This window comes from Tamandua tetradactyla, chromosome 9, assembly GCF_023851605.1.
Source record: "Tamandua tetradactyla isolate mTamTet1 chromosome 9, mTamTet1.pri, whole genome shotgun sequence".
Classification (NCBI taxonomy): domain Eukaryota; kingdom Metazoa; phylum Chordata; class Mammalia; order Pilosa; family Myrmecophagidae; genus Tamandua; species Tamandua tetradactyla.
Genome location: NC_135335.1, coordinates 84,659,589 through 84,682,497, shown reverse-complemented (window position 1 = coordinate 84,682,497; position 22,909 = coordinate 84,659,589). Strand labels below are relative to the sequence as shown.

Sequence of the window (22,909 nt, the reverse complement as noted above, 5' to 3'; positions counted from 1 at the left end):
AATTAGGAGTTGAGAGTTACCCTGGATAGTTAACTAGAGCAGAGACAAGGGCATTGGGCTGGGAAAGAGTATACTGTCTCCCCACCTTGAAACCTCCTACATGCCCATCTGTGCACAGGAAGAATGTGTCTTTGGGGGAATGGCATAGTGTTGAGTCTGTGTGCTCCCAGGGCACTGGCCTTATAACTCTTTCAATCACAGGGACAGCAGAAATAGCCAGGCACTCTCCATGTAGCGAAGGACAAATAGGGGAGAGTCAGATTCAAATCACTGCACAGCATCAGCCTTGGGGACAGCTGGCCTCTCTTAACACATCAGAATCTGCCCACTTTTTCTGCAGCTAACTGGTCACTGGGGCATTTATCAACACTTGGGCCCACAGAGAAGGAGAGCACCTACCACTAAGTTGTCTGCATCCAAAAATTTCTATGAGAAAGATTAAGCTTCTGTATTTCACCAGACTCTGTTCTTTGGGTGCTAACAGAACAAAATTTTCATCTTATTTTCTTGCTTATTTGCTTGTGGCTTCATACCAAGGACTACTTATAGAAATTCAGGGCAACATCCAGCAACTGGTAATAGTGAAGAGTAAACGTGAAAGCAATGAGCTCAATTACTCTGTCTGAGAATATGAATCATTCACCACACAAATCCCCTCCCTCCCTTCTCCCATTTACACATTTTATTGCTTTCAAGAACATTTTCTAGGCTTAATTCCTTTTATCTTAGTCTAATTCCTTTTTTCCCCAACTGCCAAGTGTTTCTCAGCCACTGACATTGGAGCACATTTAAATACACTTCTACTAAGCCACTGAATACTCAGTGTGGGGCCCAGGGTCTCTGGGGAACTTGGAGTTGGGGTGGGGAAAGGAACAAAACTGACCATGGCATGCAGAAGCCACAAGGAGCCCTCAATTTGGGGGAACATTAGAGGACAGGCACAAATGGCAGCCTGGAGCCCATGCCCTTACTGGTTATACTATTAAAACTACAGCTATTCAGTCTTTCATGTATTTTCTCAACAATTGTTGATTGAGTGCCAACTAGGTGACAGGGTAGGCCTTGGAGATAAAGACAGAGTAGGTCTTGGAGACATGCATAGTCCTTGTCCTCAAGAAGCTTGTGGATAAGACAGGTACATGGACCAATAGTGGTGAAACATTGTGATGAATTCTATGGTCCAGAGGGACACCAGAGCAATGGGCCTGCAAAGAGGGCTCTGGATGCCAGATGGGCTGGCCTGGGAGGGATTCATAAGGAATTGATGCCTGAACTCAGTCTTAAAGGTGACTTTGGGAGGAGGAGGACATGTGTAACATGTTCCTGGCAGAAGGAGCCTGCTGCCCTGAGAAAGCATGGTGTAACTGAAAAACAAGTTCAAAGTGGCTGGAACTAAGAGGGAGAGGTAAGACCTGTGGCAGGAAGGCAGAGCCAGCTCAGAATGGGCTTTAAGGCCAGGTAAGAAAACTGAGGCTAAGGAACATTATGGAAGGACTATAGTCAGGAGAAATGTACAATCAAATTTTCATTTGCAAAATGAAAGTTCTGGCTGAAATGTGAAGAATCGTATGAAAAGGACAAGACAGGAGTCACAGAGATTTAGGAGACTGTTACAAGAATATATGGTGGGAATATTCATCAGAAGTCTCTTTCTTCATGCTTACCCACCTCACATTTCCCTTCAGAGGTGAAGGTCAGCAAGTGAGAAAGGTTTTCATGGCTTTGCATCATTTTTGTGCCGTCAGTGACTAATGGCTCTGTTTTACGGTCACCATCATGTAAATTTACCATCATGTAAATGTTTCCTCCTGAGACCAGCTCACTATTTGTTCAATAACTGTACCTGCATCTGCCCCATAGTTGCCTCATCACCACACTCAGGAACACAGCTGCCGAAGACCGGCGCACAGCCTCTATGTTTAGTCTCTGATTACAAGTCCAGTCGCAATTGTCAAGCATGTCTTCGAGTACAAGGTAGCAGCATAAAATGAGCTGAACTACCAGGGAGATATCACTGTTGACTGAGGAGTTCATTTATTCATTTCTCTTTACTGTAAGACTGTGCCAAAATTAAGCTTTGTTACAAAGGAAAAGCATTAGATCATTTAGGCCAAACAATTATTTTTAAATATGGTAATCCAGACAGCAGATTCTGGATCAAATTACCTGCCCCTTATTAGCTGTGTGACTCTGGGGAAGTACTTAATCTCTCTGTGTCTCAGTGTCCCTGTGTAAGATGGAATAATTATATTGCCCACCTACTAGTGCTGTCAGTGAGAATGAAGTGAGTTGACTCCAGTTAAACACTTAAAACAGTTAGGTTAGGTTACGCTAGGCATAAATAAAAAGCTCCCAGGTTAATTTAAGGCAGGTTGAGAGTCACCTGATTTGCACCTGTGTGGCCTTACCAGTTACTCACTGCTTGTGTCTTTTTTTATTGGTCAGGACTCATGCAACACTAGGTGTGATGGTGAATTTCATGCCACCTTGGTTAGGTTATGGTGTCCAAGTTATAGCCAAGCAAGCACCGGTCTGATTGTTACTGTGGATTTAAATCATTAGTCAGTTGGTTGCACCTAAGGCTGATTACAATCAATAAAGGGGATTGCCTTCAGCAATGAGGGAAGTCTCTCATCCAATCAGCTAAAGGCCATATAGGAGTCAGAAAGAAGAATATCTATCTCTACTCCAGACAGCCATCTTCTCCTGGGGAATTCATCATCACCTTCATTAGAAGTGCCAACTTGCGGCCTACCCTATGGAATCTGGACTCAGCAATCTCCATGGTCACAGGAACCAGTTCCTATAATAAATCTCTTAATAGTTACATCCTGTCAGTTCTCCTTCTCTGAATAATATACCAGCTCAGTATTTTGAATGACACTCCTGCTTAAAAGGTTCAGAAGAAGAAAAGGTAGACCCAGTCAGGTCTGGCTTTTCTCTCTTTCCCTAAGCTGTATCTACTACACAATGCCATTAGCCCCAGAGAAGAGAACACCTACCATTTCTTTTAGGGAGGAACTGCCCTCCAGATGAGCCCACTAATGCAGACTTCTCCCTATCTGTGGCTCACCTACTTGGGCTAATCTGGGATGCCATGTTGGGCCTTAGAAACAAAGTGTGACACAGATGAACTGCCCACAGGCTGCCTGGGAGAGCAGCTCACATGAGAAAAATTGCTTGTTCACCTCAGAATCAGCCCCTTCAAAAATAAATAAGGTGTGTTAATCTTTTGTGTGTATGGCTTAAAATCAGGTGGCCCCAAATGAATTCCAAGTAAAGAGGAAGCATCAAAAGGCCAGATGCTGAAATTTGCAAGAGTTGTCCCAGATGGTGCAGGGGCCTCTTTGTAGGGATTTCTTGGCATGGCAAGGCTCTTCTGCTTGCTCATGGCAGTTCATGGTGGCTGCCCCAAGTGACTACAGGGAAAGGGATTAAAGAGGCAGTGCCCACCTGGCAAAGGGGATAGTTGATATGTAAAGTCAAAATCAAGCTAAGGTGCCAAGGGAAAAATGATTGGAGTATCTATAGTTCCAATTGAGGAAGAGACTGTAAGGTTTGTTGCTTACAAAGAGATATTGATGGGGTTGACTTTGTTTTTGACTGATACCCTATAATCTTCTTCCCAGAAGCCTCAACTCCTTCATCTCCAAAGCAAGGAAGTAAGATTGGATTCAAAAGAGCTTTTTTCATATTTCCTGTGTCTCTATAGCTCTCTCCCTCTTGCCCCTTGAGTTCCTAGTGAAAGGTAAACAAGGAGGCTGCTGTGTGCAGTAGGTAAAACCCTGGGTGGGAGTCAGGATGCCTACTCCAATTCTGCTTCCCCGAAGCTGGGTGACCTTGGACACATGGTTTAACCTTTCCAGGATCAGTTTCCTTATCTGTTATTTGAGGGGTTTGAAGTCATGAAGGTCATGGATACTTCATGCCAACAGGGATCTTAGGAATCTATTTCAATCCATTTCATAATTTGTCTATGGTCACAGAGTTTATGGGGGCAAGGAACCTAGAACCCAGTGTCTTGACTCCCACCTGGGACCCAAAATATTAATAAGAATGTTCTCTCATCTGTTGAAAGTGCTAGGGTGCTTGCATTTACCTCTGCTCATACCAAGAGCTGATGGCCTTATACCCATTTAACGGATAAGGAAACTGGTTTGCCCAAGATCCCCCAGCTACTTAGAGGAAGAGCCAGAACTTGGAACTCTTAGTTTTCTAGGAGTCAGCTTTCTCCAATTACCCTCAGAGAACCCTGACTCCACGATATGGGTGCCTTCCTTTAGGCAGACACCCACTCCAGCAGGACCAAGGTTCTGATTCTTGAGGGGAGGCAGGTTCATTATGGGAGAGAGAGGGGAGTGTGTGTGTGTGTGTATGTGTGTGTGTGGTTGGGGGTGGAGGGCAGTTGAGGGTACAGGCAAGCAAGAATACTTATTCTAAATAGCTGCAGAGGAGTAGTAGCACCTCCTCAATGTGAACTACATTGAGATGGAGGGAAGAGATTTTTAAGCAAGACTATTTTACATATCTGGTACTAGAAATTTACTGTTTAATCAAGATTGGTGCAAAAGTACTTAGGTGGGGCACACCCTGGCACAAGTGAGCGCTGCCTCTCCTCCCCATGGTGAGGCCTTTATCCTGGTTGTCCCACTCTCTCCCTCACCCCATCATCCCTGATTTAAAGGCCAGGTATACTGGGATGCAGGCATCCTAAGTGGTACCCGCACTTCTCAGTGGCTTTGGGGGGTAGCCCTTCCTCTTGATAAACTGAGGCCTTGATGCCTTCTCTGCGTGAAGAAGAACCACCCTCTAAGATGACACTTGATAAGCATCAGGTCAGTGTCAACCTGGGAGAGAACCACAAGGACAGGTTATTTACATCCTTTACATTAATACTGTCCAATAGAAATAGAATCTGAACCACGGATGTAATTTTTAATGTTCTGGCAAAAAAAAAAGAGAGTAAAATGTTAAAAAGGAACTGGTGGAATTAATTTTAATAGTTCATTTTATTTATGCCAATCCATCCAAAATGTCATAACAATAAAATTTAATGAAATATTTTGCATTCTTTTTCATACTAAGGCTCTGACATCCAGTTTGCATTTTACACAGTTTGCACTTTACTTCAAACCCTCAAGAGCCACATGTGACTAATTGGCTACCAGAGTGGATGGATAGACGAGACACCAATCTGAAAAGGTGCCTTGAACTCTATGGTGTCTGAGGTCCCTTCCAACCCTGACATTTGACACATCGGAGCACTAAGGTGCTTGGGAAAATATTCATCCTGCTCCCACGATTTTTCATAGAAACAGATGCTGCAAAATATCATCACTACTCCTACCCGCCCCTTTACCACAAGCAATCAGCAGGCTAGGATTAGTGCTGCAATGACACCTGGCCAAAGTGGACGAAAACTGCTGCAGTTCCTTGAGCAACCCCACCTTGGGTGCTCAGCAGAAGGTATAAATAGAATGTCTACCTTGCACCAGCGTAACTGCACTGCTAGGAGTTCCAGAGTTAGTTATTAACAACCAAACATGTTCACCAGTCTTGCTGTATGGCGTGTGCGTTTTCCACGAGGACTTTGCCCCCCTTGAGTTCCTCCTTAGGGCCTGAGAGGGAGAGACAAACACGTGGCCTGTAACTTCAGTTAGAAGAGATCCAGGCCTAACCCCCAGGGAACTCATTGGGAAGCGTTTTCCCACGAAAGTGGATTTTCCTACTGACACTTTAACCAAACTGATATTGTGATAGAATAAGATGGCACTACCTTAGAAGGAATGGGAATAGTCTGTTTTGTCTCCATTCGTTGTATACAATGACTCTAAATGATGGCAAACTCTTTAGATATTTGTTTTACTGACTTCATATGCCCACCATGAAACTAACACTTCCTAGAATTTAGGTTGGAAGGGATGTGGGATTGCATTCTCCCCACCCCCTCACTGGGGGATGAGGCATCTGAAATTAAGGGAAGGCTCAGGCTAGAGAGAATAATGACTAAGTCTAATGACCTCTGGGTCAGTGTGTTTCCTGCTCAATGAACACTGAAAGCCAAAGGATGCTTTTTAATGTGCTGCAATAGCATTTCTCTGAAGTTCTTCAAGCAGAACAAAACTTTCTTTTATTGATACAATAAAGAAGTGGACTTTGGCCTAGGTTATACCAAAAGATCATCATTCTAAACTAATGATGACACCTACATTTGTTTAGCACTTACTCTATGCATGGCATTATGTTAAACTTGACTAAAGTCTGCTCGGTTTACTCAGTAACAGTCAGATAACAGTAGGGTTTACCACACAGGTACTTCATGAATACTTGCATTATTGAGTAAATACACATCAGTGCTTAGCCCTCCAATAAGCCATCACACCTACAGCCTTGGTGTGTCCCTACTTTGGCTAAGGAGAACCATGTCCTGTGAGGAAAGAAAGGAGTAAGTTGCAGCAGGATTGACCTTACAAGTAGACACAACAGGCAAGGGTCTATGTAGTGCAAAGACCACCGCCGCCCCCCCCCCCCCCACATGTCCATGTTTAATTCAATCATTCCAGTACAGCAGGTTCTTTGTTCGTAAATTTGGGAAGTTTATTGGTACTTCACTTAAATGCCAAAAAAGATTAACCTTTTAATCAGCCAACCATTATCAGAAATCCCTTGACAACTTCCAAGAAACTGAAATAGCAAAGTCTTATAGGTAGTGTAAGGAGATGGCCAAACCTGTGATGCCTTAGAATTTCCTAGATAGAAATGATCATTTGACATCTAGTCTGAAGTGGCTCTTTTCTATATAAGTAAACCCAGGTCTTCTTGGAGTTGCCTTCTTTCAGTTGGCCAGAGTATTTTGACCACTTTTACACCCTGAGTAAGTGACTTGTTTTCCAAATACCAGACGTATGTTGTTTTTCAAGATACTTGTCACAGACCTTCATCCTATAACCCTGAGGTTGGGATCTTCCACTCAGTCATGGACCCTCTATCTAATTTGAAAATACTCCATGCCCATATGTGTGTCTAGAGCAGGATTCATAGATGAATCCATGCAGGATTGGGGTTCATTTGAGCTCTTTGGACTTTTCTAGTGTGTGAACTGAGGAGAGAGACACATGGAGCCTAGAGGATCCTGTTTTCTGTGTCCTGGAGATCCTCAGCCTTGATTAAACTAAAATAAGGTGAGTGCAAGTGGCTCCTTGGGAGGGAGATCTAAGAGTTGGGATCAGGCTACACTCCCTTGCCACTGAAGGCACTGCATGGCCCCTTTACTAGAGGAACAGAGAATACACCTACAGCCCTGCACCCAGTCCTGTGAGGTAACTGAAAAGGTATGTTAGCAATTCACACTGTGTCCAGTGGAGGGCAACAAGGAAACAGATTGAGGAGACTGGAGAAAAGCAAGGATAAATTGGGATGTTGCTTCCTGGAGAAGGGAAAGCCCCCGAGGAATGCAATGGCTGTCAACTCTTTCAAGGACAGTCCTATGGAAGAGAGAAGCTTTCTTCATTATTCCAAACAACAAAACATAAATTAGGGAGGCTGGGTTTTTCTAGCAATTAGAGCTGTCTGCGGTAGGATGGGCACTAAGCAGGGTGGTACATTTCTTGGCACTTGATGTGTTCAAGCAGTGGCTGGGGTGAAGGAGGTGCCAAGTGGTGGTGGTGGGGTGGGGGGCTGAATAAGGAATTCCTTCCCTTAGGTGGGAAGTTTCCTTTGGAAAGTGAGTAAACAATAAAGATGGGTTTAGGATCCCAGTATACCACCTCAAGTATTTCATGTTTGCAAAATCTGAGAAACCAAAAAGCCTGAGAGGTTTGCATTGCATTTAAAAAATGTCTTCTGAGAGGCCATCGGATCACAAAAAGCAGTGTTTGGTATGTGTAAGAGTTTGAACTCTGGAGGTCACGCTCGCAGGGGTTCAAATCTTGCCCTGGGCCCTTACTAACTTGGATGCGCTACCTAAATCTTTCATCCCCCCACTTTTGCAGCGGCAATACGGAAATGCCAAAACCTGCCTCTTACTGTTGTGGCTAACCTCAAGTCAGTTAATGCATTGAAAGCATGAGAATTACTCCTGGAACATAGGAAGCCCTAAATGTCAGTGGTAATTAGTATGGAGGGAGAAATAATGATTATTTCTTAAGTGCATGAAAGAACTTAAACAGCATGGTGTCGTCTCTCATCCACAGGAACATGTGTTTCTTCTTATTTATGATAACTATGGCATAGACATTAACTATGGCTGCTTTTACTTGTAAAATGGACATTTGTTAGGGGCCAATTCAGAAATGATATACTGTGTCATTGGAAAGAATGAAAGCTAGGCCCTTGATTTATTTGGTAGTCAAAGTGCATAAAGGATGGGAGGGGTGCAGCTGAGTCCCTGGAATCCCCATTTTTCCCAGTGGCTGTTTCCTGGCTTCTTGTTCCCCAAAGAAATGAAAATCAAGGCTTTGTCCTAAGAATTGGCCTTTCCCACTGTTAACAACATAGTAGTATCTGGTTGCCAACCTGGCCATCCTTACCGTAAATTAATTTTCTTATCATGAGAGCACCTGGATGACTGAGGGAAAGAGGATCAGAAGACACATGAGGGCATATGTTCCCCATCTTGGAAAATCTCCTATCTGCACTGAGTGCTTGTTGGGGGCTTAGGAGTGTTTCACCCGCCCCCCCCCCTTTGGTTCTTTGCATTTCCCAGGCTCCGAACGCAAAGCACTTAAACTGGCATCTAATGAAAGAAAAGGAAGAAAGATTCTGAATGTCCCTCACAGAACGTACTGTGCAACTCTTGAGATCCTGCTTCCTAATTTGTCCAAATGAAATAGCTCACTGGGGAAATAGCAGAGGTATCCTGCTGTTGAGCAAAATGTTTTCCAGGCTGGGAGTTAAACCACTCTGTTTCTGTGTGAAATAAGGCGGCTCTGTCCTAACACCAAATGATCAATTGTATATAACAGGACGAGCTTATTTTTCAGGCTCCCAAAAAATACAAAATCACAGGCAGCTCTGCATGGCCCCTTTGGAAACCAGATTGTGCCAAGAATGAGTTTTTAAAATGGTTTCTTTCTCCTTGGATTGTCTATAAAACCAACATTATTTTTTAAAAAAACAACACTGTTATGTTATTAGGGTGCTCCGGGGCACAATTCAATATGCAACAATCACCCACATATGTTAGCCTCCTAGGACCCTTCCAACTGGTATATTGATTCTATCCTCATTCATCTGAGTGGGGGCGAAACCCAGGCTGGGCTCTTCAAGTGTGTGATGCAAGTTGTTTCTCCTGATTGCCTTGTTCTTTTGCCTCGTGTCTTCCTCTGTTGTTTTTTTATTTTTTATGACACTAGCAGGAAAAGCTATCAGCATGGAAATCTAGTCATTATATATAGAATATTTCACAACTAAACTTACAGAGGGAAAACTATTTCTTGTAACTATAACTCAAAGAGGCACTCTTGGGCCAGCTAACTGTGGAACTCAGACTCAGGCAGAATCAGTGCTGTGGTTTCTTCAGATTAGCTGCCATAGGTTGCACTTTATTTGACTTAGTACGTATGTCGATGGTGGTTAATTTCAGCAAAATCCTCCTCGCAAAGATTTAATTTGTCTGGAATATTCTGCATACTAACTTGTACAAAATGACTGCAAGGCCCTTGGCACAAGACTGCCTATCAACACGTTAGGCTCTCCCAGGTAGAAAATATATCATCAAAAAATTCAGCAGGTGATGGTAGGACATGGATTTGATGTAGTGTGATTTCCTCAAAGTCTGCTCTCCATCATGTGATCATTTGTCACTGAATCACATTTGAAGACTTTACAGAAACAATCAGGGACCACGTGGAACAAAATGTCCAGAAGATCCTGGGGGAACATTTCAACTTGTGTGGACAAGTGAAAAAGAGAGATACATAGATTATTCTGACATCCACACACAAAAACTGTGTGCCTGCTGTAGGTCTCTTTCCTTCCTAAGAAGCTTTCCCTCTGGAGAAGGCTTTAGGATCTAATCTCCTTGATTATAAAAAGGGATTTACTGGGTTGAATTATTTCAGCCTTCATCTTGTTCCTTCCTTCACAAAGAATTGCACTTAATCCTTAAATGAGTTCTGGTGTCAGGAGAATTAGATACTGAAAATTGATGTTATTAAATCTATTAAAGGAGGGAGAAGGAGTTCCTCCCTTAATAGAATAGCACAATCTGAGTGGCATCTCTCACTTAATAGGCATCTGCTTAGAAATGTTTCCGAATTTTTCAGTTACACTAAATAATTCAAAATTTATACAAGTGCACAGTACTTCTCCCCAAACCTTACTAAAATTCAGGGTGTGAAATCATTCTCTCATAGTTACTGCACCCCCTGGAAGGTATGGCTCACCCTTCTGTCAGGCTGAGTAAAGCTAAATCCTAACACCTGATCAATTAATGTAGTACAATGCCAGGATTGTGAAGCATCACTTTGATGAGTTTTGATATCACTATTAATTAAATGGCCAGTGGAATTCCAATGTGAAAGTTACCAGCAGATATTAACTGGTTGTTGGTCATTCAACTATAAATCCCACTCAGTAAGCTAGTAGGATGTCTTTTCATTCCTATGGAGCCTCAAGAATTGGGCATTTCACAACACGAGCAAACTAACCGCCCTCCCCCTGTCTACATGGGACCTGATTCCCAGGGGTGTGGACCTTCCTGTCAACGTAGGACAGAAATCCTAGAATGAGCTGGGACTCAGCATCAAGGGATTGAGAAAACCTTCTGGACCAAAGGGGGGAGACAGAAATGAGACAAAAGAAAGTGTCAATTGCTGAGAGATTCCAAACAGAGTCGGGAGGTTATCCTGGAGGTTATTCTTCTGCATTAAATAGATATCACCCTGTTAGTCAAGATATAAAGAAAAGGCTGGAGGGAACTGCCTGAAAATGTAGAGCTGTGGTCCAGTAGCCATGTTTCTTGAAGATGGTTGTATAATGATATAGCTTTTGCAATGTGACTGTGTGATTGTGAAAACCTTGTGTCTGATTCTCCTTTTATCTACCTTATCGACAGACAAGTAAAGCATACGGAATACAAATAAATAATACGGGGAACAAATGTTAAAATAAATTAAGTAGATTGAAATGTTAGTGATCAATGAAAGGGAGGGGTAAGGGATATGGTATGTATGAATTTTTTTCTCTTTTTATTTTTTTTTCTAAATTGATGCCTATGTTCTAAGAAATGATCGTGATGATGAATATGCAACTATGTGAGGATATTGTGAATTACTGATTATATATGTAGAACGGAATGATCATAGGTTAAAAATGTTTGTGTTTGTTATATTTTTTAAAAATTTATAAATTAATAAATAAAAAAATAAAAAATAAAAAAAAGAATTGGGCATTTCAGGACTTAACTGAATATGCTATGGATTATGCTTACCCCATGACGTGTGAATCCAAGATATATTATTAAATAGCTGTTATGCACCGCAGCCTTCAAAATCACTTTTGATCTCAACTTAAGAAGATAAGAAATATATATCCTCATAAAACAATTAAATAATTTGCATCGAGCAATATGCAATAAATGCCATAAAGGAATATGATGCCACTGGGTGACCCACTCAAGCTAACGTAGGTGCTCCCTAAACATATAAAGTGATATGGAACTAGTTATTGATCTCCTCACTTGCTTCTTTGTATCTCCACCACACTGGACTGGAGGCTTCCTGAGAGCAAGGACCCTATCTCCTGTATTGCCATGTATGACTTATTCTCCTGGCCTGAATCAGCAATCAGTAAAAGACTGTAGCTTGGATGAAGCTATACACAAAAAGTAAACCTTGAAAGATGGGAAGAATGTTAACAATATAGAAGTGGTTGAATCTTCAATGATAAAATGAACAGATGAGCCAAAACGAGAAGCAAAGATTAGCATGGTGAATGTATTCTTTCATTTGCTCAGCAAACATTTGCAGAACCCTTACCAGGTGCCAGATAGCGTATGGACATATGGACGCAAAGGTGAAGAAACACCACGCCTGTGAGCACAGAAGAGATTTTGAGACCAACCGGAGAAAGGTGGGAAGGGATAAGTGGGATTAGGAGTAGGGGATAAGATTCAATACATGTGAAGAGACTTGAGATTGTTGTGCTGAGGACAGTGAAAACCAGCAAAAGATTTAAATTAAGGAAGGTTCGAAAGTCATTGGAAAAGTCCCAGAAGAAACTATTATTAGCAGATGGCTCGTTACTGGTGAAACGAGTGAAAATTTTAGCTAAGTTGCACACACTTTCAGAACTGCTATCTCAAAATTTTAAGAAAAGTGAGCTATATATTAATACAATCAGAATTTCCAGGACTGGATTATATTTGTACTTTTATGATTTAATTCCTACATAATGTCTGTGTAAATATTACTAACAGTGCTTTATAATTTTTTCATAAGTATCACTTCTCTTTAAATATAATACTACCTTAAAGACTCGTTACATTGTTAAAAATGTGTTTTTACTATTCATATTCAAAAATCCTTTCTAACAGACTATACTTCCATTTTATAATGTAATTCAGTGGGATAATAGGACTTGTTAACTGAGTTCATCATACAGCAAACTTTGCTAGAATTCATCTGCTGCATTAGATTTACATAAAGTCAGGCAGTGTAGTAACTAACACCAATCAACTAAGTAACACCTTCTCTATAATGTTTCCTATGGAACATAGAGTAAGCATTTTGCGTTCTGTATTTGCAGTCAGATTTTACCAATGTGTACTCTGTTTGCAAGCTAGTTCCTTCATATACCACATAATGTTCTTCATTCCCGTGAATACAGATACCCCCTCTTGATATGAGGCATTTATGACATATAAAAGTCAAGCATACTCGGCTCCTAACGGATTGTAGGAAGACAAATAAGTTCTCCAGAGTGAGAAAGTAGTGTTCCTTAATATCGTCTTTCCTGAAGGCTTGGTTTGCAATAGAGTAACAAAAATCTGATTTCAAAAAGGTTAAATTTGGAACTATAAAAAAGTCAAACAACTCAATTTAAAAATCGGCAAAGGATCTGAATAGACATTTCTTTAAAGAAGATCTACAAATAGCCAAGCAGCAAAGGAAGAGAGGCTCAACATTGTTAGCCATTAGAGAAATGCAACTCAAAACCACAATGACACCTCCCTCCACTCCCACCCCACATCCCTGCCTGGCACCCTGGCCCCGGGTGCACACGGTTGCTCCAGCCCCACCCACCTCTCCCATGCAAGCTCACAGTCTCGCCCTGCCACTCCTGAGACCTGCGCACCCACATCCAGCCCCTCAACCCCCACCTTCCCCTCCTGCCCCCCTACAAGCAGTCCCCTGTACATCCGGGCTGCAGGTGCCCACCTTCATGCCCAGCCACAGCTTCCCCTCTGTCCATATAGTTGCACAAACCTGCCCCACCCTCCCTGAGCTCTGCTCACGCTGCATCAGCATCCAGCTCTTCCCTCCAGATCCACATGCGCACACGTACGCAACACCGCTACATGCCCCCAGATCTAGGTAAGCACTGACCTGTGTATCCATGTTACACCTACCCCCAGCACAAGCAGAGGCAATCCCCTGAGCTCTGCACACATGCACACCAGAGCCCCCTAGGCCCACACACAAGAGCAGCCACATCCTCACCACTGAATGCCCATGCATCTGTGGACTGACCTCCTGACCTCTGCACCCAAACCCTCTGCCCTGCACATGTGCACAACCTTGCCCACTCCCCCCCAGCACAAGCATCCTGCTCCCACACCTGGCAGGTGCTCATGTGTGCATCTGTGCTGCATAGCCCCCGCCCTGCACATGTGTGCGCTCCTGCCCCCACCCCACACTCACCTGTGAAGCTGTGCCAGGGCCCCACCCACCTGACATCACCAGCATCAAACCCACGTCCTACAACCACTGTGACCTGTGCCCCACCCCTACATACTCACACATCCGCATCCTGGCTCTGCCCCGAACCCCTACCCCTGCGCAAGGACACACCCACATCCTGACTTCCCTGTGCCCCCATCTCTTTGCCCCATACCCATACCCTGATACCCTCAACCCCCACACTTCACACACCCACCATTGTCCTGTTGGCATCCCAACCCCCAGTCATCTGTGCAGCCCACCCATCTGCCTCCTGCAGTGCTTTACCTCTGAGTCCCCCAAACTGCACCCTGCTCTTGTGCTCCAAAGCCTGCCTGAGCTGCACCCCACACTCAGGGTCCCTGCACCACACCTCCACAACCCCACACCCCACACCCCATGCTCACAGGCACCAACATCCCCAACCAGGCCTATACCCATACCACAACCCATCTCCACACTCTTGTGCCCAGTCCCATGCTCCATATCCTATTCACAACCATCCCATAAATAAAAAGCTTTAAACTATTGAAGAAAATCAACTTCCAAAGTAACCCTATCTAAGTATTTACATGCCTCAAAGACAACAGAAGATCACTAACCATATGAAGATGTAGTCAGATATAATCCAGCCTGATGACCAAATTAGAATACCAGAGGAGATACAGAATTTGTGTTCTATTTTGCTAACTGCCAGAATGCAATATACCAGAAACAGAATGGCTTTTAAAAAGGAGAATTTAATAGGTTGCTAGTTTATAGTTCTAAGGCCAAGAAAATGTTGCAGTTAAAGCAAGTCCATAGAAATGTCCAATCTAAGTCATCCAGGGAAAGATACCTTGATTCAAGAAGGCCAATGAAGTTCAGGGTTTCCCTCTCAAGTGGAAGGGCACATGGCAAACACAGTCAGAGTTTCTCTCTCATCTGGAAAGACACATGGTGAACACAGAGTTTCTCTCTCATCTGGAAAGGCATATGGTAAACACAGTCAGGGTTCCTCTCTCATCTGGATGGGCACATGGCAAACATGGTATCATCTGCTAGCTTCTTCTCCTGGCTTCCTGTTTCATTAAGCTCCCCAGGATGCATTTTTCCTTCTTCATCTCCAAAGGTTGCTGGCTGGTGGACTCTGCTTCTCATGGCTATGTCGTTCTGCTCTGCTCTCTCTGAATGTCTTTCATTCTCCAAAATGTTTCCTCTTTTATAGGACTCCAGAAACTAATCAAGAGCCACTCAAATAGGTGGAGACACGTTTCCCCCAATCCAGTTTAATGACCACTCTTGATTGGGTTACATCTTCAGGGAGATGATCTAATTACAGATTCAAACATACAGTATTGAATAGGGATTACTCTGCCTTTATGAAATGGGATTTAGATTAAAACATGGTTTTTCTAGGGGATATGCATCCTTTCAAACCAGCACACTTTGGAACAACTAATCAAAGATGTTCATGTAGCTCTACTATATATAATCAATTGGATAGCTAATGACATAAAGGAGATCAAGAATACAATAAAGGAACATAAAAAGGACTTTAAAAGAATAAATAGAAAAATAGCCAATACCATAGAGATTAAAGATGCTATAGACCAAATTAAAAATATACTAGAGGCAAACAACAGCAGATTTGAAGAGGTAGAAAAAAAAGAATAATTGAACTAGAGGACAAGATAACTGATTGCAACACACAAAAGAGCAAATGGCAAAAAAAAAAGGAAAAATTTGGATTGGATCTCAAAGAAACGATGGACAAAACAAAGCACATAAATATAAGAATCATTGGTGTCCCAGAAAGAGAAGAGGGGTGTGAAGGGCTAGAAAGATTAGTTGAAGATATAATGGAGGAAAACTTCCTAACCCTTATAAAGGACAAAAATATGCAAATCAAGGAAACCTAACAAACTCCAAATAGAATAAATCCAAATAGACCTCTCTAAGACACATACTAATCAGTCTGTCCAACATTAAAGAGAAGCAGAAAATCCTGAAAGCTGCAAAAGAAAACTAATCTACTACATACATAGGAAACCACATAAGACTGAGTTCAGACTACTCAATTGGCACTATGGAGGCAAAAGGGCAGTGGATGATATATTTTAGATCCTGAAAGAGAAAGATTTCCAGCCAAGAATTCTGTACTCAGACAAATTGTCATTCACAACTGAGAGAGAGATTAAAATTTTCACAGAGAAACAAATGCTGAGAGAATTTTTCAACAAGAGACTGGCCTGACAAGAAATACTAAAGGAAGTTCTGCCAGCTGAAAAAAAAACAGGAGAGGGAGATCTGGAGGAGGGCACAGAATTGAAACAGACCAGTAAAGGTAACTTAAAGGATATAAGAGAAAGAGGGAAAAGAATATATAGATCTGACAAATAAAATCCAAAGGATAAGATGATGGGTTCAAGAAATGCCTTTAAAGTAGTAACTTTGAATTTTAGCAAACTAAGCTTACCAATTAAAAGATACAGATTGGCAGAATGGATTAAGAAACATAATCCAGCTATATGCTGCTTACAAGAGATTCATGTTAGACACAAGGATACAAATAGATTGAAAGTGAAAGGATGAAAGAAAAATGTTCCATGTAAGCTGTAACCAAAAGAAAGCAGAAGTACCAACACTATTATCAGACAAAATAAACTTTAAATCTAAAGACATCATAAGAGATAAAGAAGGACACTATATATTTTTTTTAAAAAAGGGACAATTCACAAGAAGAAATAACAATCATAAATATTTACTCCCAATCAAGGAGCTCCAAAGTACGAGAGACAAACATTGGCAAAACTGAAGGGAGTGTCAGACATTTCAGCAATAATAGTGGTAGACTTCAGTATGCCACTCTCCTCGACGGATAGAACAACCAGACAGAGGATCAACAAGGAAATAGAGAACTTAAACTATTTGATACATGAATTAGACCTAAGAGACATATATAGGTCATTACACCCCAAAACACCAGGATATACATTCTTCTCTAGTGCTCATGAAACATTCTCCAGGGCAGGTCATATGCTGGGACACAAAAAAGGTCTTTATAAATTTAAAAACATTGACATTATTCAAAGCACTCTCTCTAATCACAATGGAATGAAGCTGGAAATCAATAAGTAACCAAGAATGAGAACTTTCACAAATATATGGAAATTAAATAACACACTCAAACAACCAGTGAATCAAAGAAGAAATTGCTAGAGAAATTAGTAGCTATTTAGAGGCAAATGAAAATGAGAATACAACATATCAGAACTTATGAAATGTGCTGAAAGGGAAATTTATTGCCTACTATTCTAGTTTGCTAGCTGCCAGAATGCAACACACCAGAGATAAACTGGCTTTCAATAAAAGAGGACTTATTTAGTTAACGTATAGGTAGTTAAGGCAGCTACCTTTCAACCGAGGTTCTTTCTTACATGGGAAGACACGGGGCAATCTCTGCTGGCCTTCACTCCAAGCCTCTGGGTTCCAACAGCTTTCCCCGGGGTGATTCCTTTCTTTGTCTCCAAAGGCTTGGGCTGAGCTGCGAGTGCTGAGATGAGGTATGCTGAGCTTCTTGGGCTTTGCTATGTTGCGCTCTTTCATTTAAGCACCAGCCAATTAAATCAAACATCATTTATTGCAGCAGGCATACCTCCTAGCCGACTGCAGATATAATCAGCAACAGTTGAGATTCACATGCCATTGGCTCATGTGAACAGCAATAAAACTAGGCACCTTCACCTGGCCAAGTTGACACCTGAATCTGACTACCGCACCTACATTAAAAAAGAAGAGAGAGCAAAAATCGAGGACTTAAGTGTTCACCAGGAAGAATTTGAGAAAGAACAGCAAACTAACTCTGAAAAGAAATAACAAAGATTAAAGCAGAGTTAAATAAATGGGAGAAAAAAAGAACAATAGAAAGAATCAATAAAATCAAAGGTTGGTTCTTTGGTAAATCAATAAAATCAATGGACCGCTAGCAAGGTTGACAAAGAAAAAAAGAGAGAGGATGCAAATAAACAAAATGAGAAATGAAAGGGGGGGGGGGGTCATTACCACAGACCCTGCATAGATATTAAAAAAAATCATAAGAGGATACTATAAACAACCCTACGCCAACGAACTGGACAATTTAAATGAAGTGGACAAATTTCTGGAAATACATGAACAAGCTACACTGACTCAAGAAGAAATAGAAGATCTCAACAAAGCAATCACAAGTAAAGAGACTCAATCAGTCATCAAAAATCTTCCTACAAAGAAGCCCAGGGCCAGATGGCTTCACAGGTGAATTTTATCAAACATTCGAAAAAGAACTAACACCAATCCTGCTCAAACTTTTCCAAAAAATTGAGGAACAAGAAACATGTACAAAACCGGGTAAAGATGCTATAAAAAAGGAAAACTACAGGCCAATCTCCCTAATGAACACAGATGTAAAAATTCTCAACAAAATACTAGCAAATCAAATCCAACAATACATTAAAAGACTTATACACCATGACCAAGTGGGGTTTATACAAGGAATACAAGCATGGTTCAATAGAAGGAAATCAATTAATGTAATACAGCAACTTAACAAATCAAAAGGGAAAAATCACATGAACATCTCGATTGATGCTGAAAAAGAATTTAACAAAATTCAGCATCCTTTTCTGATAAAAAAAAACTTCAAAAGATAGTAATTAAAGGTAAGTTCCTCAATATGATAAAGGGTATATATGGCAAACCCATACCCTCTGTCACCACTATTATTCAACATCGTGCTAGAAGTTCTAGCTAGAGCAATCAGGCAGAACAAAGAAATAAAAGACATCCAAATTGAAAGGAAGAAGTAAAAATTTATTATTTGCAGATGACATGATACTATACTTGGAAAATCCTGAGAAATCTACAACAATGTTACTTGAGCTAATAAATAAATGCAGCAAGGTGGTGGGATATAAAATTAATGTTCAAAAATAAGTATGTTTCTATACACAAGCAATGAGCTGAGGATCAATTAAGGAAAAAATTCCATTCAAAATTGCAACTAAAAGAATCAAATATTTAGGAATGATCTTAACTAGGGATGTAAAGGATTTGTACACAGAAAATGACATAATGTTGATAAAAGAAATCAAAAAAGATCTAAATAGATGGAAAGACATTCCCTGCTCATGGGTAGGAAGGTTAAATATCATTAAGATGTCAATTCTACCCAAATTCATCTACAAGTACAATGCAGTACCAACCAAATTTCCAACAACCTACTTTGAAGACTAGGAAAAGCTTGTTACCCAAATTCATCTGGAAGGGAAAGAGACCCCGAATAGCTAAAAGTATCCTAAAAAAGAAAAACAAAATGGGAGGATTAACATTTCCTGTTTTTTTAAACTTGTTGTAAAGCCACAGTGGTCAAAACAGCATGGTACTGGCACAAACATAGAAGTATTAACCAATGGAATTGAACTGAGGGTGCAGAAATAGACCACCAAATCTATGGTCAACTTATCTTCAGCAAGGCCCCCAAATCCACTGAGCTTTCAATAATTGGGCATGGGAGAACTGGATATAAACAGCCAAAAGAATAAAAGAGGACCTTCATCTTACACTCTATAGGAAAATTAACTCAAAGAGGATCAAACAGCTAAATATAAGAACCAGTACCATAAATCTCCTTGAAGAATGTGTAAGGAAGTATCTTCACAACCTAGTAATAGGAGGTAGCTTCTTAAACCTTGTATCCAAAGCACAAACAACAAAAGAATAAATAGATGAATGGGAACTCCTCAAAATCAAATGCTTTTGTGCCTCAAAAGACTTTGTCAAGAAGGTGAAGAGGCAGCCAACTCAACGGGAGGAAATATTTGGAAATCACACATCAGATAAAGGTTTGGTATCTTGTATATATAAAGAAATCATAAACTCAACAACAAAAAACAAACAACTCAGTTATAAAATGGGCTAAGGATATGAATAAGCATTTTTCTGAAGAGCAAATATAGATGGCTCAAAAGCACATGAAGAGATACTCATTCTCATTACTGTAAGGGAAATGCAGATCAAGACTACAATGAGATATCACCTCACACCTGTAAGAATGGTTGCTACTAAGCCAACAGGAAGCTATGAATGGTGGAGAGGATTTGAAGAAATTGGGAAACTTATGCAGCCAGACACAGGCAGATACTGTATGATTCCACTTTTATGCCATGGGTAAAATCAGAGACTTACAATACAGAATATAGGGGAACTAGAGACAGGGAAGCTAGAGATGAGTGAATGATTAGCAAATGATATTGAGCTCCAATGTAAAGGAACAGATAAAACTGAAGGCAGTTCACTAGTGGGTCTAAAGTAATATTATCATACTGAAGGTGAACATGATTGAAAGGGGTTGTACAGACCCATGTGTCTCACTGATTAACACTACAGATATAAATAAGTTCTTGTATGAATTACTGCAAAGGTATGAATCTTGTACCAAGAGTGTATAAGTTTGGGGTATTGGGGGAAACTGCTGTTGCATGCTATGGGCTAAGTTTAACAGGAAAACATCAACAGTACAACAGCAATAATAGGGGTAAATAATGGGGGGAGGGACAAAAGTTAAGGGGGAGTTTAGATTTTCCATTTGGTGAGGGTGTGTCTACTGGTTATCTTTTAGGAACAATGAAATTATCTAAAACTGAGAGTGTTGGTGGACTGCTGACTTTGGACATTATACATGATGCCCAATTAATGGAGGTGGCCGAAGGATGCACTGATGAAGAACTAGATTGGCAAACAATGGTGCCTACACATACACAAAAAGGAATGAAGCTGTGAGGCATGCAACATTGTAAATGAATGTGTGGGGCATTTGGTGAGGCTAAATAAACCAGAAACAAAAGAGTAAATATTATATGGTCTCATTTAGAAAATACTTATAAGAAAACAGGAGCCTAGATTATAAACTCTTATAGCAGTTACATTTAGTCCAGAGTGGTTATTGTTATTTCTGGATTTTGGGAGACTGTTTTATATATGTATAACCTGTTATTTAGAGATAAGAATGAAGTAGATCTGGTTGGGATTAAGGTAACTCATAATACAGGGGTAGGGAAGACGTTGTCTGTATTTTAGAACCTAATCTATTCTTTAAAACCAAAGGAAGAAAGGTTTGTTTTGTCCAGAACCTAAATTTTCTGTAACACATTGTCCCAGTTTGAATCTGTAGAGGGCCCCAGAAAAGTCATGTCCTTTAATCCTCATTCAATATTGCTGGCTGGGATCTTTCTGATTGTTCCCACGGAGATGTGACCCACCCAACTGTGGGTGGAAACTTTTGAACATATGGCTTCCATAGAGTTGTGACTCCCATTCCAGGTGGGATTGATTACTTCACTGGAATTCTTTAAAAGACAAAATATTTTGGAGAGAGCAGCGAGATCCATGAGAACACAGAGCCCCTGCAGCCAGAGACCTTTTGAGATGAAGAAAGAAAACACCCCCGGGGTGTTTTTTGTTTCATGAAACAAAAAGCCTGGAGAGAAAGCTAGTAGATGTTGCTATGTTCTCCATGTGCTTTTCCAGTTGAGAGAGAAACCCTGAACATCATCAGCCTTCTTACACCAAGGTGTCACTCCCTGGATTCCTTAGATTGGCTATTTCTATAGCCTTGCTTTAATTTGGACATTTTCATGGCCTTAGAACTGTAAACATGCCTCTTAATAAATGTCCCTTTTTAAAAGCTCTTCTGTTTCTGGTATATCACATTCCGGCAGCTTGTAAACTAGAACACACATAATCTAACTCAACCTGACTGGATAGATCATTTGAACAATCCAAATACAGGGAGTCCAGAATAAGAATGAGGGTCTTATATAGCTTAAAGTAATGCCTGGATATATCCCATACTATATTAAGCAGATAATCAAAAAGTATTGGCAAAGTCCCTTGAGGAATTGGAGAAAAAATATGGAACTTTTAAACTTTACCACCAGGGAAACCACTGATACTGTGTCATACATTAGGGACACCCAAATCAAAAGGCCAAGCCCTTGATCTTGAAGCTTGCTCTTCTGAAGCTTATGTATGTAGCAGAGAAGCTTAGTTTACCTACAGGTATGCCTAAGAGTACTTCTGCAGGACCTCTTTTGTGGCTCAGATGTGGCCTCACTCTCTTTAAGCCCAACTCTGTAAGTGAAATCATTGCCCTACCCCCTATGTGGGACATGACATCCAAGGGTGAAAGTCTCCCTGGAAGCATGGTAGATGACTCTCAGGGATGAGCTTGGACCTGGCACCATGGGATAAACAATGCCATCCTGACCAAAACAGGGAAAAGAAGTGTAACTGATAAAGTATCAGTGGCTGGGAGAGTTCTATTAGAGTAGAGAGGCTACTTTAGAGGTCACTCTTATGCAAGCTTCAGTTAGACACTGGTACTTATCATAACTTGCCCCAACCAAAACCAATCCTGCTAATCTTAAAGAATAACTAGGGCATTATATAATATTCTACAAAAATCAATGCACTAGGGTAACTTTCCAAAAACCTCTAACCTCCAGATGGGTCCCTGAACCAGGTAAGTCCTGAAATGCAGAGGGGCCAGCCTCTCCAGAACATTAACTAATTCCATTCCCCCTAATCGATAATATCAACAACCACTTCCAACTGAAAAGTTAGAATGGGCACAACCCAAATACCCCTACAGAGTGGGAGAAAGATCAAAGATGATGGTGGAGTTATAGAGAAAAGGTAGGATTTAACAAATGAGTATGATTCCTGAATCATTATATTGATATTTCTTTTAATCTCCAGTATCTTAGAGCAGCTAGAAGTAAAAACCTACAGTTGTGAAATTATAACCCATATCAAACTCTGAAATCTGTTCTACAACTAATTGCTGTGATGTGCTTTGAAATTTACTGCTTTTTTGTATATATGTTACTCCTCACAAAAAATAAAAAATAAAGTCGATTGTGGTAATAAATGCACAGCTATACGATGATATTGTGAACCACTGATTGTATACTTTGAATGATTGCATAGTATGTAGATATATAATTTATAGC

The 22,909-nt window shown here is 40.9% G+C and overlaps 1 protein-coding gene across 4 annotated transcripts in view; it reads left to right on the top strand.

Annotated features, from left to right (window-relative positions):
• PRLR (prolactin receptor) overlaps window positions 1–22,909 on the top strand; it is a 154,680-nt gene that overhangs the window by 35,051 nt on the left and 96,720 nt on the right. Inside the window, exon 2 of one of the 4 annotated variants that reach the window (XM_077116956.1) lies at window positions 7,092–7,181. The exons of the other annotated variants lie outside the window; for them this stretch is intronic. The gene's annotated coding sequence lies outside the window, so the exon portion shown is untranslated. The remainder of the gene's footprint in view (window positions 1–7,091; window positions 7,182–22,909) is intronic. 4 annotated transcript variants of the gene reach the window in all.